Source organism: Gadus macrocephalus, chromosome 15, assembly GCF_031168955.1.
Source record: "Gadus macrocephalus chromosome 15, ASM3116895v1".
NCBI lineage: Eukaryota > Metazoa > Chordata > Actinopteri > Gadiformes > Gadidae > Gadus > Gadus macrocephalus.
This window is the reverse complement of record NC_082396.1, coordinates 24,139,255-24,154,104: the sequence shown is the minus strand read 5'-3', so window position 1 is coordinate 24,154,104 and position 14,850 is coordinate 24,139,255.

The window sequence follows — 14,850 nt, the reverse complement described above, 5'->3', positions numbered from 1 at the left end:
AGTCGGACAATCATGCTCTGGGTCAAGATTCAATATATTAATCTTCCTGAGCATGAGCACGAAGTGTATTTGAGGAGGTCTGCTGAAAAAAACGGGGATATCAGAGTATCCCCTAATACTACATTTACCCTTTGATGCATATGTTGTTTTGACACATACATAAGAGGGTGCCCTGTACCAGCGCACACCCCTTCTGTAGTCGAATAAAATATTCCAATTGAAAGGCTATGGTTTGTGTTCTGCAAAGCAGCAAACTTGTCGCTTTTCGCCGACAATCGCTGTTTTCTTGGTCAATTTGGTCATTCACGTGATTCGTGTAGAACCGGAGTTTTCTTTTGGGGGGGGGTGGGGATTGCGAAAAATTATTGGATCATTCTTATAATTGACATTTCTCTGGGCCAATCGGAATCTTGAAGCACACAGCGCCAACTGAGCTCGCCATTGGATGAGACGGTCGCCTGGCTACCGCGCATGCGGCCAAACAACGCAAGAGAGCTTGCAAAACACTCGTCCAGGGGCCTGTACTACGAAGCTCGATTAGAGGGTTAGCGAGGTATGTTGAGCTGAAAGCCAGGGTTAGCTGTACCACGAAAGTCGATCTCTTTAAGCGTCGCTGTATCACCATGGGGACTTATGCTCGCAACCAAACCTGGTCGGGAGCAGGTTTTCAGCTTAGTCTAGCCGGAGATCGGCTACTTAAATCGGCGTGCGCAGCTTCCTAGCCCCTCCTCCACCATTTGTGGGTGTTCCCATGGACCTCGGCGCACTTCTCGTATAGGCGTCTCTCCGGAGACAGGATTTTTCGGGACAGAACCGATCCCTCTGCATTGTCTGACGATATTCTTTATGAGAGATACAGATTCTCATCAGAGGGTATTCATTATCTGATCGTCCTTGTTGGACCGTATGTAGGCAATGCTACACAAAGAAGCCGTGCACTTACTGTTGCGCAGTGTGTCTGTGTTTCAAGTTCGAAGGTGGCCCCGGACGTTCAACGTACATTAACCTATAGTCAAGTGCCGTGTTTTCCATTATCCCTTACATAACCGCTATGTAGGCCTAGGCATTTTTTATTCTACAAATTCATATTATAGCTGTGAGAATTGTTAAAAGAAATCACCTCCATAGTCGCCCTGGAGTCACAGGGCGACAGTCTCCTGCAAGAATCAGGGAAACCTAGACATTCTTTGCAATAATTAAACATTTAGAAGAATACGTGATGCTTTGCTTTGATAGTTATATACCTCTGATTGGAGATTGATTGTCGGCGGCTCCTCCAAAATAATGTTACCTTCAACTAAAAATGACTATGAATGATAAAATGATTATTTTACCCTCAATAATTTCACATTTGATTAGCAAGACAATTATTTATGTCCTTTGCCAATACATGAATACTCATTACAAACGCCTTGGATGTCGAGGCAGTGGGGTCAGAGGACATCCCCCCTTCCACCATCATCGGCCGACCTTCGATATTGGCGAGAGCCAGCTCCTCCGAAGTGGTGAAGGGCGGTGGAGCGGTATTAATTTGGGTTTTCTTTTTATTTGCTACAGGTAATCAACATGAGATTAAAGGTTGGAGCCTAGGCCATTGCAAATCATAGGCTAGATTCACCTGAAATTATTCAAATGGATGCTTACAACTTACCACATTGAATAATATTTTTATATTTATTTTTGACTTGGCCCCATGTTCGTAGGAGCGTGCTGGCACCACATATGGGGGTAAAACACATGATAATACATGATATTTTTTAGACAATATGCAGAATCATTTCACTTACGAAATAACACGGTCGGCTATTTTTTGCCAGCACGCCACCCTAGCCATATTATGGGCAACTGTCTTCCCCTTGGCTGTGATTTGAACTTTGAATTCCTCGTAGGAGTTCATAATAATTCACTGCTCGCCTTGGGTGAAATACACCACTCTCGCTCGATCCATTTTGTGTAAGGGTGAGTCAAATTACGTGATAAATGCCCCTTTTATGTGAACGCGCATTGAACCTAAAGCGGTAAACCTGGTTCAACTAATTGAATCTAAAGGTCTCGAAGGTTGTACGGGTTTAGGCTGTTTGTATTGAGGCGACCTTGAGCCTGTAGATGCTCCACGAAGCCGACATGGCCGGTCGACATCACTTCCATCCCGTTGGGCCCTTCCAGCAATGTAAGCATTCCCACTAGCAGGTTGACGCTAAGGGCGAAGCTCTGGAAGGCTTTTGAATCTCCTGCTTTGAGGTCAGGAGAGTTCAGGATCGCGGCAATCTCGCTTTGCGCAAGTTGATGTGGCTGTCCATATTGCCGCTGTAAGGACTGCATGGCGGCAGTGTAGGGCTGCGCATAGTGCCTGCAGGACTATGCTATCAACCTGGCTTCATCCAGAACCAGGTGCTCCATAAGTACACGGTACTTGAAATGCTCGGAGAGTTCAGTGTGGGGACTGAGTAGGTGGTCCAGCGCCATCTTCAGGTCAGTAAAGTCTCTCTCATTGTCATTGACCAAGTTAGGCAGTTTTGGTACTGGGACTGGCTGCCTGGGAGGCTGGAGAGCGGATGGCATCTGTGTTGGTGTATACTGGGGCTGAAGGGCATTCTGGACCGGCAGAGTTTGTACAGGCTGATACGGTGCTGGTCCAGGTGCTGGAGGCACCAGCTGATAGGCCAGCTGAGTTGTTGGAGCAGGCTGGGGCTGGTACACCGGTTGTGGATGATGGCTCAGCTGGTACGGCGGCAGTTGATACACTGGCTGTGCAGGGATGACTGGCGGAGGCTGATACGCTGTCTGCGGGGGGACAGCAGGTGTGAATGGTAAAGGCGCCGCTGCCCATGTGGGTGGTTGATAGGTAAACTGCTGAGGCGTGCCTACTGGGTGCTGGCCCACTGGCTGGAGAGCAGCTGCAGCGGGTAACTGGTGTGCAGGGTACTGCGCTGTAGCAGTCTGGGGTTGATTTGGCTGTGCAGGCATAGCTGGAGCATATGCTGGATATGCTGGATAGGCAGGTGTCATTGGCGTAGGCTGATATTGGGCCTGTACGGCCGTTGGCATGCTGGCATAGATGATCTGCACAGGCGATGACACAAGCTGGATGGCTGGTAGGCAGGCTGGTTCCCTGGTGCTGTTGACAGTTGTTGGCCCACTGCTTGCATCGCCTGGAAATTAGAATGTGTCATGACTCATCGCAGTGGGAAATGGCAGACTAGGAACTGCTCCGAATAGCGATGCAGAAGTTAATGTTGACAGTAGGGAGTCAACGTGTAGCTCTGCTGCCTTTGGCCTGGCGTACAATCTGTTATCGACACGGCTGTCTGGTTGGGAGTTCAACCAAGGTGAGTGGTTTGACAGGACGCCCAGACCGATATATGACGTGTGCTGTTGCGTAGGAGAACCTTGTCCGCTTGCATTGAAGCTGTATTCTGTTAAGCGCCGACTGTAGCAGCTCTGTTCGGAGGGGGCTGGCGATTGCAGCCCCACACACATGTGCAGGTGGTTGGGCAAGTTACTCGCATACGATGCTATGTCCCATTGACTCGCCTTTTCGACTGCTCCTGGCGAGAAGGGACAGGGAGGGGGCCCAAGCGCAGTGTAAAGCTGGTCACCTGTAACGGCAGACTCGGTCTGCAGGCTGAGTGACCGCAGCTGCTGTGTGCTGGCGCTCTCGCTGTCATCTTTGAGGGGGGCAGTATAAGGCATGAGGGACTGTGGTAAGCTGACCTGATAACTCTGCATGTGTGCTGGAAGCTGTCGCGGCCTTCCTCTTCCTTGTGTTCCGCTTTCGGCTGCTGCTGTTCGTCCATGACTCCGTTGTGGGTGAAGGAAATCCGACTCGAAGGAACAATATTGGAGAATGTACGTGTGTGCGCTGGGACAACTTTATCCAGGACAGCAACTCCGGTAGACGCATACACAGGGAACAGTTTTTGTTGTTTATATATCTTGAATAGGCGAATGACATCAACGATGGCTTCAAAGAATAATCAGATGAATGAAGGAATGAATGAATAAATGTGCAAATGGTTTTCTGCAAGACAGAATAAGAAAATGGACAAATAATTATTTCAAGATTTACATACTAAAACACCGGACTTCAGTACTAGCAATATCCCATTGTAATGAACCTACATTTATACTTTGTTTCTGAATTGTTTTGTTTTGACATGATTCTGTATTTTATTTGTGGTCAAGGAAATCTAATTTGTTTTTGTCAATGATCAGATCAGCATGCGTGGTTAGCGATAGTGATTGGTGATGGGCCCATTCCTGATTACACGCAGTATATAGCGCAGAGAATTACGGACAGAGGGGGCTTGACTCTATCTGCGCCCGTGGATGCGCTTTCGTTTGGACGTCACTTCACTCCCTGAGCTTTCGTGCACGTCGTATTTTTGGATGGCAACACTCTTCACTTCCTCCCTCGTGACGCGGACGTCTCTTCACTCCCTCCGCTCTCGTGGACGCCTTGGTTTTTGTATCGTTTGGACTCTCTTCACTTCCTCCCTCGTGAGGCCCTATCGTTTGGACGCTCTCCGACGCTGCGTGGTCGCGATGGACATTGTGTTTAGGGAAGAGGGGGAAAATGGTGTAACTTTGTGATAATAACATGTCTTGATCCTGAAGTGGAAGATAAATACTCGAAACACATCCATGACTCTCTGTCTGCCTTTGCTGCCATTTTTGACACGTAACATAATTGGGGGCTCGTCCGGGATCTGAACCGGTTTTGATGAGTCTTTGGCATTAAGCAATTTTGACAAGGCAATTGGAATCCAACTCACTCAACTGATTTATTTCATAATCATGGCAGCAGCAGTGCAGGAGTTTTTGGAGTTACCTACCAGACCCGTAACGATCCTGCAGACCGTTACGGGTCTGCAGGATTTAAAAAAAAACGGACTTATTGGAAGTTGCTAAATCGCTGAACCTAGTTAAGGTTAATGCAAGCTACACAAAAGTTCAGATTGCTAAGTTAATAGCACAACATTTTTATGATGAGTCTGTGTTCACAATTGAAAACTTGGCTCCGTTTGTAGACGTTGATGGTGACCCTCAACCTAAGCCTAGCTCTGAAACTGAGTTAAAAATTCGCCTAATTCAGTTGGAGAATGAAAGACAAAAATAACTTGCTAATGAAAGAGACAAAGAAAGGCAGTTTGAACTGGAGAAATTGAGATTGGAAGGAGACAGAGGATGGAGAAAGAGAAAGACATGAAAGAATGGAAAAAGAACGAATGTTGATTGAACGAGAAAGAATTGGACTGGAAAGAGAAAAATTTGAAAAACAACTTGAGTTGGCAAAGCTAGAAAAAGCAGATCCATTAAAGGCCCACTATGCAACTTCGGGCATTTCTTCGCTGTTTTCTTGGTTTTGGCACGCACATTTATCTACACAGCGCCCCCTACAGCTTCGTAGTAGATATTTCACAACACTGTTGTAACAACTCGTTGACGACCCTTCCCCATGCACTTCTACGCGAGCCATGTGCATTTGTTTTCAAAGAAGCCGGCGAATGCGTGGAGCCATGTCCGAAGTAGATGTTCATAAAGTGTAGGCAAGGTTAAACATTTTTAAAAGGGTGTATTTGTATTGCAATAAACATAAATCCATCCTTTTTTATAGTTGGCGGGGAGAATTTATATCCTAGATTATAATTGTTTTATCTTAGGTTGAACAGAACAATCAGTGTAAGAGGTTTGGCCAACATAATCTCAATAAACAAGAACCTGGATTCGGGGATTCAGTCTGTATCTGGGGGACGAGACAGACGAACAGCAAAACACCCATGGAAACAAAGGTGTTTATATGGTTGCAACCAAGCAAGCTAGAAACATACAGGGCTCACAACAAAACGGTCGAGAAAACAATTTTTACAGGGCTCACAACCAAATGGTTGAGCAAACACATTTGTACAGAGACTATCAACATCAAGAATACCACGAAGACAAAGGCCACCCAAGGGTACTTTCAATTTCAAAAGCAACACGGCCGAGTCGGCGTCTGATTTGCAGTCTTCTTTTTCTTTCAGTTCACGATATTCCTGAAAAGCTTGCCCAACGTTTACTCGTGTCTGGCCTCTCTGCCGGTCAGTCTCCCTTTTCTCTTCTTCTGTTCCTCCGACATTGGGTTTCTCTGTCTCTTTTTAGTCGGCTGATCTATGATGAATATAACAATCCCTTAGTGACTTGTGTTTATATCGAGCCGGTTCCGTGTTTGGGGGTCTGCGGCGTAAAGCAATTCGTTACTTCGCGAGACCCGAGACTCCCGCGAGAGTGGGCGGCGGGTCGCCGGCAGAAACATATTCCTTTTCTCCGCCAAGATGCACAAGGGTGAGTCGAAACAACGAACAATCGAACAAAAATGTATAATAGAACCATCGCAATGACTCTTAGCCTGTTATATTAAGGTAAATCAAGCCAAAAAAGTTGCATAGTTCCCCTTTCACTCGTGTCTGATCTCTTTTCTGGTCCATTCTTCTTTTGTTCTACCGACGGTCGCCTCTTGGGTCCCTTATCAGTCGATTGATCCATGATGAATGCAACAATTGCCTCGCAACTGGCTGTTTATATCTAGCCGGTACCATGTTTGGGTGTGTGTCTGTGCCGTAAAGCATTTTCGAAACTACAATCTGACTACATTTTCGAGGATACTTCCGCTGCGTCACATCCGGATTGTGTCGGTCCGAACAGAGCAAGTTGCATATGCGCTTTTTCACTGGAGAGGCGACATGGGTAAATGACACACCCACCAATCGACCCAGAAATGGATGCAGAACCATCAGCATAACTCTCAACCTGCATACTTAATGTAATTTTGGCTAAAAAAGTTGCATAGTGGGCCTTTAAGGGGAAACAAATTCAGTGCTAGCAGAGAAGTGAGGTTAGTGCCTCCTTTTGATGAGCTGGAGGTTGACAAATATTTTCAGCATTTTGAAAAAGTGTCTGAGTGTTTAAGGTGGCCTACAGAATATTGGTCCTTGGTGCTGCAAAGTGTGATAAAAGGAAAAGCACAACGAGCCTATTCAGCTTTGTCTGTTGAGGATGCCTCAAGTTATGAGGTGGTTAAGCAAGCCATTTTGACAGCTTACGAGCTGGTTCCAGAGGCATATAGGCAGAGATTTCGTGGTCTCAGAAAGGCTGATGACCAGACGTATGTTGAATTTGCTCATGACAAAGAGGTGTTCTTTGAGCGTTGGTGTGCATCTAGAGCTGTCAATAATGATGTCAGATTGTTGAAAGACTTGATGCTGGTTGAGGAATTTAAGCGGTGTGTTAAGGATGATATTAAGTCTTATCTTGATGAGAAAGATGCGTCCACACTACGTGAAGCTGCTAAGTTTGCAGATGAGTATTCACTCGCGCACAAATCTAGGTTTGGGTCTCATGATAGGCTATATCCACCTAAGAAGAGTGGTAGTAAACCATATTTCGCACATGCACTGGATGTTAAAGAGAGAGGTGCTTATATTAGGAACAAGTTCAGTGACACCCAGGAGGTCCCCACGGGTCCTATTTGTCATTATTGTAAGAAACCAGGTTATGTTCTGTCTGAGTGCCTAACTCTTAGAAGAAAGCAGGAAATAGAGGCCTCGCCTAATGCTTTGGTGAACTCTTTGACAGAGATGCCTATTGAGTGTGGTTCAATGGAATCATGTTGTCCTGACATTGCTAAAAAAACAGAGTCATCTGAGCTTCCGAGGGAAGAGTTCCTTCCTTTCGTGTCTGAGGGATTTGTTTCTTCAAGTGAAAATTCTGCTCCTCAACCCATTCGAATTCTCCGCGATACTGGGGCTTCCCAGTCGCTTTTGTCAGGAGAGGCATTGCCCTCCTGTGGAAATGAAGACACTGAAATGGGTGACTTCATTCTTGTTCAGGGTATTGAGGGGAGAATTGTGACTGTACCTCTGCACTCTGTGTTTCTGAAGTCAGACTTAGTAACAGGACAAGTTAAAGTGGGGCTTATGTCCAGCCTCCCTATCAAAGGCATTTCTCTTTTACTCGGCAACGACCTAGCTGGTGAGAAAGTTGTCCCCTCGGTTCAGTTAACCTCTAAGCCGAGCACTGAAGATGAGTCTAATTTAGACATTGAGATTTTCCCTTCATGTGCAGTGACTCGAGCTATGGCCAAAAAGGCAAAAGAAGAGGAGGACTCTGTGCAATCTAGCACTTTGTTAAAGCAAGACCATGTTCATTCAGAGCAGGGGTCAGATAGTGGCTCTAGTAAGAGTTCAGGTTTTGATGAGCTGTCAGATACATTTCTTAGTACAGTCTTCGAGAAGTACAGTTGTAAGTCACCACAAGACGCTGGGAACGATTTACAATTGTCAGATGATTTATCTTTGTCAAGAAAGCAATTGATCACTGGGCAAAGCAGTGATCCCGAGATTGCTGAATTGAGAGGAAAAGCTCTCCCAGTTGACGACATTGTCAAAGTACCAGTTGGTTATGACCTCAAAGATGGGGTTTTGAGGCGGAAATGGCGTCCCCCTGATATTCCTGCCAATGAAGATTGGGCAGTCGTCAATCAGGTTGTCGTACCTAAAGTTCACACTTGTCAAGTGGTGGGTAAGCACAAGTTAGACCCTCCTGTAGCACCATTGAAACCGATCCCAGCCTTTGGTGAACCTTTCTCCAGGGTTATTGTGGATTGTGTAGGACCTTTACCCAGGACAAGAACTGGAAATGTGTACACGCTGACTATCATGTGTGCCTCAACAAGGTTCCCTGAAGCAATTCCACTTAGGAATATCAAAGAAGTTACTATTTCTAGGGCCTTAAAAAAGAAGAGAAGAATAGGGAAAAAGAAAGAGAGGAAGGAAAAGACTAGAGAACAGAAAGAGAGAAGAAGAAAAAAGAAAGGAAAAGAAAAGGAAAAAAACAGAAGGAAGAATAAGGGAAGGAAAAAAGGAAAAAAAAAAGGAAAAAAAAAGATGGGAAACAAAAACAGAAGATTGTTAAACTGGAGTTTAATTTTGCAAGAGTATGACATGGTAATCAAGCATATCAAGGGTAAAGATAATGTTAATGCTGATTGTCTATCTCGGTGTTAAGATGTTGAAATTGTAGATAGACCTGTCTGAGGGGGAAGGTGTAATGAACCTACATTTGTTTCTGAATTGTTTTGTTTTGTTTTGACATGATTCTGTATTTTATTTGTGGTCAAGGAAATCTAATTTGTTTTTGTCAATCATCAGATCAGCATGCGTGGTTAGCGATAGTGATTGGTGATTGGCCCATTCCTGATTACACGCAGTATATAGCGCAGAGAATTACGGACAGAGGGGGCTTGACTCTATCTGCGCCCGTGGATGCGCTTTCGTTTGGACGTCCACTTCACTGGACGTCGTATTTTTGGATGGCAACACTCTTCACTTCCTCCCTCGTGACGCGGACGTCTCTTCACTCCCTCCGCTCTCGTGGACGCCTTGGTTTTTGTATCAACTAACACAATAGCATACACCAGCTCAAACACACAAGTCACAGCCACTATATGGAACCGAATTGCGGACTGCATATAACATTTATCCTGCATAAATATACGTCGTTCAGTATTAACTCACTCTTCACGAATGCATTCTCTGTCGTTGCGGGTTATGCAATAGAGGCGCAACGAACGAGTAGTCCTGTGCACCTCGTAAAAGTCTAGGACCCTACGGCGCTACCTAGGCTGTCCCAAGTGCCTGAATAGAAATAACAGACAGTATATATCTATGTGCGATACGATATAACAAACTAACAGGGAGCTTACAACACCTGCACTTCCTGATAGTTTACAGAACATGATATTTCAAATTTGTGTATGTATATCTATTTTGTCTAATGCATATTATTTTCTAATTAGACGGACAGGCATGCAGTTCGGAAGACAGGCTGCCTACAAACAGATGGACGACAGATACAGGCCAGACAGAAATTAGCAGATTGCAATTAATTGTAATATATCATTTAGACTTTCTCCATAAATAAATGATCTTACTACATGAACTATTTCAAATTATACATTTGTTTAATCATTGTTTTTTTTTTACTGATTTGGAATATTTTGTGTGCATATTGAAACCCATTGAAGGTACGGTGTAAGTACCATATTGGCTCGGCTACCAGATCGGCTCGGGGTCCGTCGTCTGCTGATTACGTCACACAATACGCTATCTACAGCAATAAGGTCTTTTATGGCTTAAATTAAAGAGCCTGTAATGATCTTTCATTTTGAACATAGACCATACCCAACCTATCTGTATGGATAGTTTTCTTCTAAAAACAAAACATCCCTCGGAATCATCTTGGCTGTTAAGATAAGCCGTCCGTGTTGCCAGATTGGGCACATTTTCAGCCTGATTTGGCTACTTTGAATCACGTTAGGCTGAAAAAACGGGAATATACCCAATCTGGCAACACAAACCGAAACTAGACAGACCTACTCGCGCTCACACATGTGCTCGCTGTGGTTGCTATGACGACAGCCAGAGCTACAGCACAAAACAGCCAATCACAACTGTCCCTTAGCAGCCAATCACAATGTAGCCTACGCCCATTCAAGCGTACAGCCAATGATATTGTGTAACGTAATCAGCAGACGACGGACCCCGAGCCGATCTGGTAGCCGAGGCAATATGGCACTTAACAACGGCAGTAACTCTCTGTTGCCCTCTATTTGCCACCGTGCACCTGTCTTTAATATAGTATATCCATGCTCCCCCTCATGGACACCGCTCCTGCTTCCCGGGGTTATCCCTGCCCTAGACTATTGAAATAAAAACAGGCCTGCCCAGTTTCCCCCGGGATAGATGACTCTAAATAGCGTGGTTCCAGACCATTCTACTTGTTATAGTTTGGTCTGGCTTTGTGAGACTATTCTAACCCTAACACATTCAAGAATTTTAGCCATTGTAAAATAAAGGTCAGATAGTCGATATCGCTGTCTTACCAAGTACAAATAGACAAAACGAAATTATTACTGGCTGCAACGCATGTTTTCACCACCGCATGGCGACACAGATCCACTGAACTACTATTCATTGGTGTTTCAACATATTATGCTACTACAGAATAACATTTAAAGTCACTTTACGAGTAAAATGTACGCACCAACGAAAAACCTACAGTGCGAAGACGTCATATTCTAGAGAAAGATAAGGCCTATTAATAATAATAATAACAATCTTTATTTTTACAGTGCTATTCTAAACAGAGTTACAAAGTGCTTTACAGAAATAAGAAGGCAAAACAACCAAACAAAAATAAATTCCTAAGAACAATTGTATCACCGTTTTTTTTTTACAATTTTATATATATATATATATATATATATATATATATATATATATATATATATATATATATATATATAAATAACGTATTAACCTTAGTACATGACAGTATTGGAAAAAGAAGTACTTCTACTGTCAGTTCAATAGGCCTATAGAGGCCTACCTCCAACAGATCATGACGGGTCTATATCTTCTCTTTTGTATTCTGTGTGTGTGTGTGTGTGTTTACGCTTGTGAACATCAGTCCCATAGGTCAGGCCCACTGATGTTAAAAAAACAGATCTAATGGCAATATAATGATACATATATCCAACTAAAATAAAAATATATTCCTTATATTGTTTAATCTATGTTTTTTCCATTTAGGCACTTTTTTTTCACTTTTAACAATATAGCAACTGATGCAGCAGCTCCTCCTCATACTCAGCAGTTTGGCTCAGGGGCCTGTACCACGAAGCTCGCTTAGAGGGTTAGCGAGGTATGTTGAGCTCAAAGCCTGGGTTAGTTGTACCACGAAAGTCGATCTCTTTTAGCGTCGCTGTATCACCATGGTGACTTATGCTCGCAACCAAACCTGGTCGGGAGCAGTTTTTCGGCTTTAGTCTAGCCGGAGATCGGCTATTTAAATCGGCGTGCCCAGCTTCCTAGCCCCTCCTCTGACAATGGCGTCACCATTTGTGGGTGTTCCCGTGGACCTCGGCGCACTTCTCGTACAGGCGTCTCTCCGGAGACAGGGTTTTACGGGACAGAACCGATCCCTTGGCATTGTCTGACGATATTCAGATTTCAGACTTTATTGTCATTGTGCAAACAACGAAATTGGGGTTCTTCATGAGAGATACAGATTCTCATCAGAGGGTGTTCGTTATTTGATTGTCCTTTTGGACCTTATGTAGACAATGCTTACTGTTGCGCATTCTGTCTGCGTGACAGAGTGACGCCTCGTGCCCACTGCACCGTCAGTCAACGGACATGGGAAGGCGTGGCTGACGGATGGGGAAGTAGTCTTTGCAGAGGCATCCGTCAGCCAATCAAATCGCTTCGCCGGGTTCTTCCCGCTTCTTCCTGCTTGTTGCGATGCAAGATTACCCGCTTTCCCGCTTTCCAGTATCGTCAGAGCCCGAGTCGCGTCACAGTGCTTAAATTTGCATACGCGATCTGATTGGATGACGGAACCGTCGCTGCCGAAAAAGTTGAAAATTTTTCAACTTTCTGACGGTGGTGAACACTCCAACTGAACGGATGGATCCACAATGCATAGCGTCCGTCCCCATTCAAAGTCAAGGGGCAACGGTCAATTGACGGAGGTAGTGGGCACGGGGCGTGATAGAGTGCAGGTAGCGCGTCAGTCTTGAATTTCTGCGTGGGGGGTTCGACTCTCAAGTGACGTGAATTTATGTGAAGCTTAAATAGTCCCAATTCTCATGCATATGGAATACTTATTCACTAAAGCATATGGAATTATATTTTTGTGCTTATTTCGAACTTGAACTCATATTTTCAAGGCTGTGCTGGCACCACATCTATGGGGGTAATATGCATGATGATAGACCGGCGAATTTGAACCCCGGTCGCTGGCGTTCGGGTCTTATACTAATCAACTACGCTACAGCCGCTACCTCTCAGCGGTTGATAACATGCGATACATTTCTTACATAGGGTGTATTTAAAGTGAATTCCCTAAATGATAGAATAAGGCAGGATGGACGTTGCTTATGCATTTTTAAATCATCATCATTCTATTTGGATTAATGGCGAACAATTCTGCATTTGGCATAGGTATTTTATAGACAATATGCAGAATCTTTTCACTTATACGCATATAGACTGCTTGATCTATCGTAAAGGTGAGAAAAATGACGCAAAAAACACCCCTTTCAAGTGAACGCGCACTGAACCTAAAGCGGAAAACCTGGTTCAACTAATTGAATCTAAAGTGAGCTTCGTGGTACCATTTAACTCTGATTGCGAGTTGCGGCTCTGTCGAGCCAGGTTTTCCCAAGAAAGCCTGGGTATGTTCAGCGAGGTTCGTGGTATACCCCCCAGGTTCGGCGTTAGTGTTTATCTTCCTGTGTTTGGATTTGTGGATTGCGAGCCTTGTCTGCAATTTTGCTCTGGTGATGGTTGACTGCAGCGTTGTCTAAACTACCAGTTAGTGCTGGGTCGTGCCAGGCCTGTCACAACCGGGTTCTGTGTTGGTCTGAGTGGGATGGAAAATAAATAGCATATCCCAGAGAAAGCAAAGCTAACATTTCCCTCTTTGGATGTAATGTGGTTGTTAACGTGGTATTGGTGTGGTCGTCCATGTTTCGGTGGAGGCTATTTCACATGAAAACTTGCTCCAAACACGATACATATCCCATATGCTGTCCATTTTTTCACAACAAGCTTTGGTTTTTTTGCAGCAGATAGACTGATTCCCTCATGCCATATCTGATAATGAGTGGCAGCCTTTATTATAGTAGCCTCGTGAGACCATCCACATATTCAAGTCTGCATTTCTGAATGAAGGCAGTCTGGCCTCTGCCGTGCAGCAGTAGATTTCCGTATAAGAGCGAATCCTTATGTTTTCCACCAACGCCAGCCATCAGCCTGAAGGTTCAGGCCTCTTGTGATCCTTCCTGGGGTTCCAGGATGTAGGAGGGTGAGCTCCACAACTCAATCTCATACGAATGAGATTATGAATTTATGTCTGTGTGGATATTTGGCATCAACTATGCCAAACTATGCCATGCAAATTCCAAAAACAAAATTAAAGAACGTGACCTGTTTTCACCCAGAAGATGAAGAAGCAGTCATTTAGAATGAAACAGTTCTGTAGCAACTGCTTGTTAAAGAAGCAGAATTCTGGATTTTGGAATTCACCTTTTTACCATCTATTATTCCAGATATACACCCATAAATAGCTTAATTTAGAATTATATGGAAGTAGCATTAAGTTCAGTAGTGGGCTAATGCTCTGGCACCGGGGAATTCACGGCTGCTCTTGTCTTAGGGATCACAAAAGGCCAAAGGCTGAATACTACAACATCCGGACATCGTCGTACTTTGAAAAGTTTACTGCAACATCTCCAATGAAAGCCTCGACCTCTCAAACTAACTTATTAATCTTTGGTCGTATCGCACCCCAATGAAACAAGAAACAAGGCCTGTTCCTAGTCTCCTGCCCAGGCTCTGTGCCATCTCTCCCCAAAGGTCTGCTGCTACAGAGCGGCTGGAGGAGACAGCTTGATCCAGAGACGTGGTGATGATTCACCAAAGGCATCTTGGACAACCAGTCTGCTCCCACCAGTTCTCCCATTACTAGCCTCTACAAGATGGAACTAGGACCAGACCAAAAGCAGAGATCAGTAATGTATGAATCAACAGCAATAATGCCCAGATGTAAAAGATTGAGGGGTGAAATTGTCGCTTTCCTCTCCCAGATCTGTCTGGAGCCCTGAGGCACATGTTCCACCTCACAACGAGGGGCTCAAGGAATCTGAGGCTTGGCTCCTTTTTTGCTTTTCGACAGAAGGGGGGCTGATTTGTCGGTGGGCCAGCAGTTGGACAGGTTAAACAGACAGACGGTCGGCTAGCAGGCAGA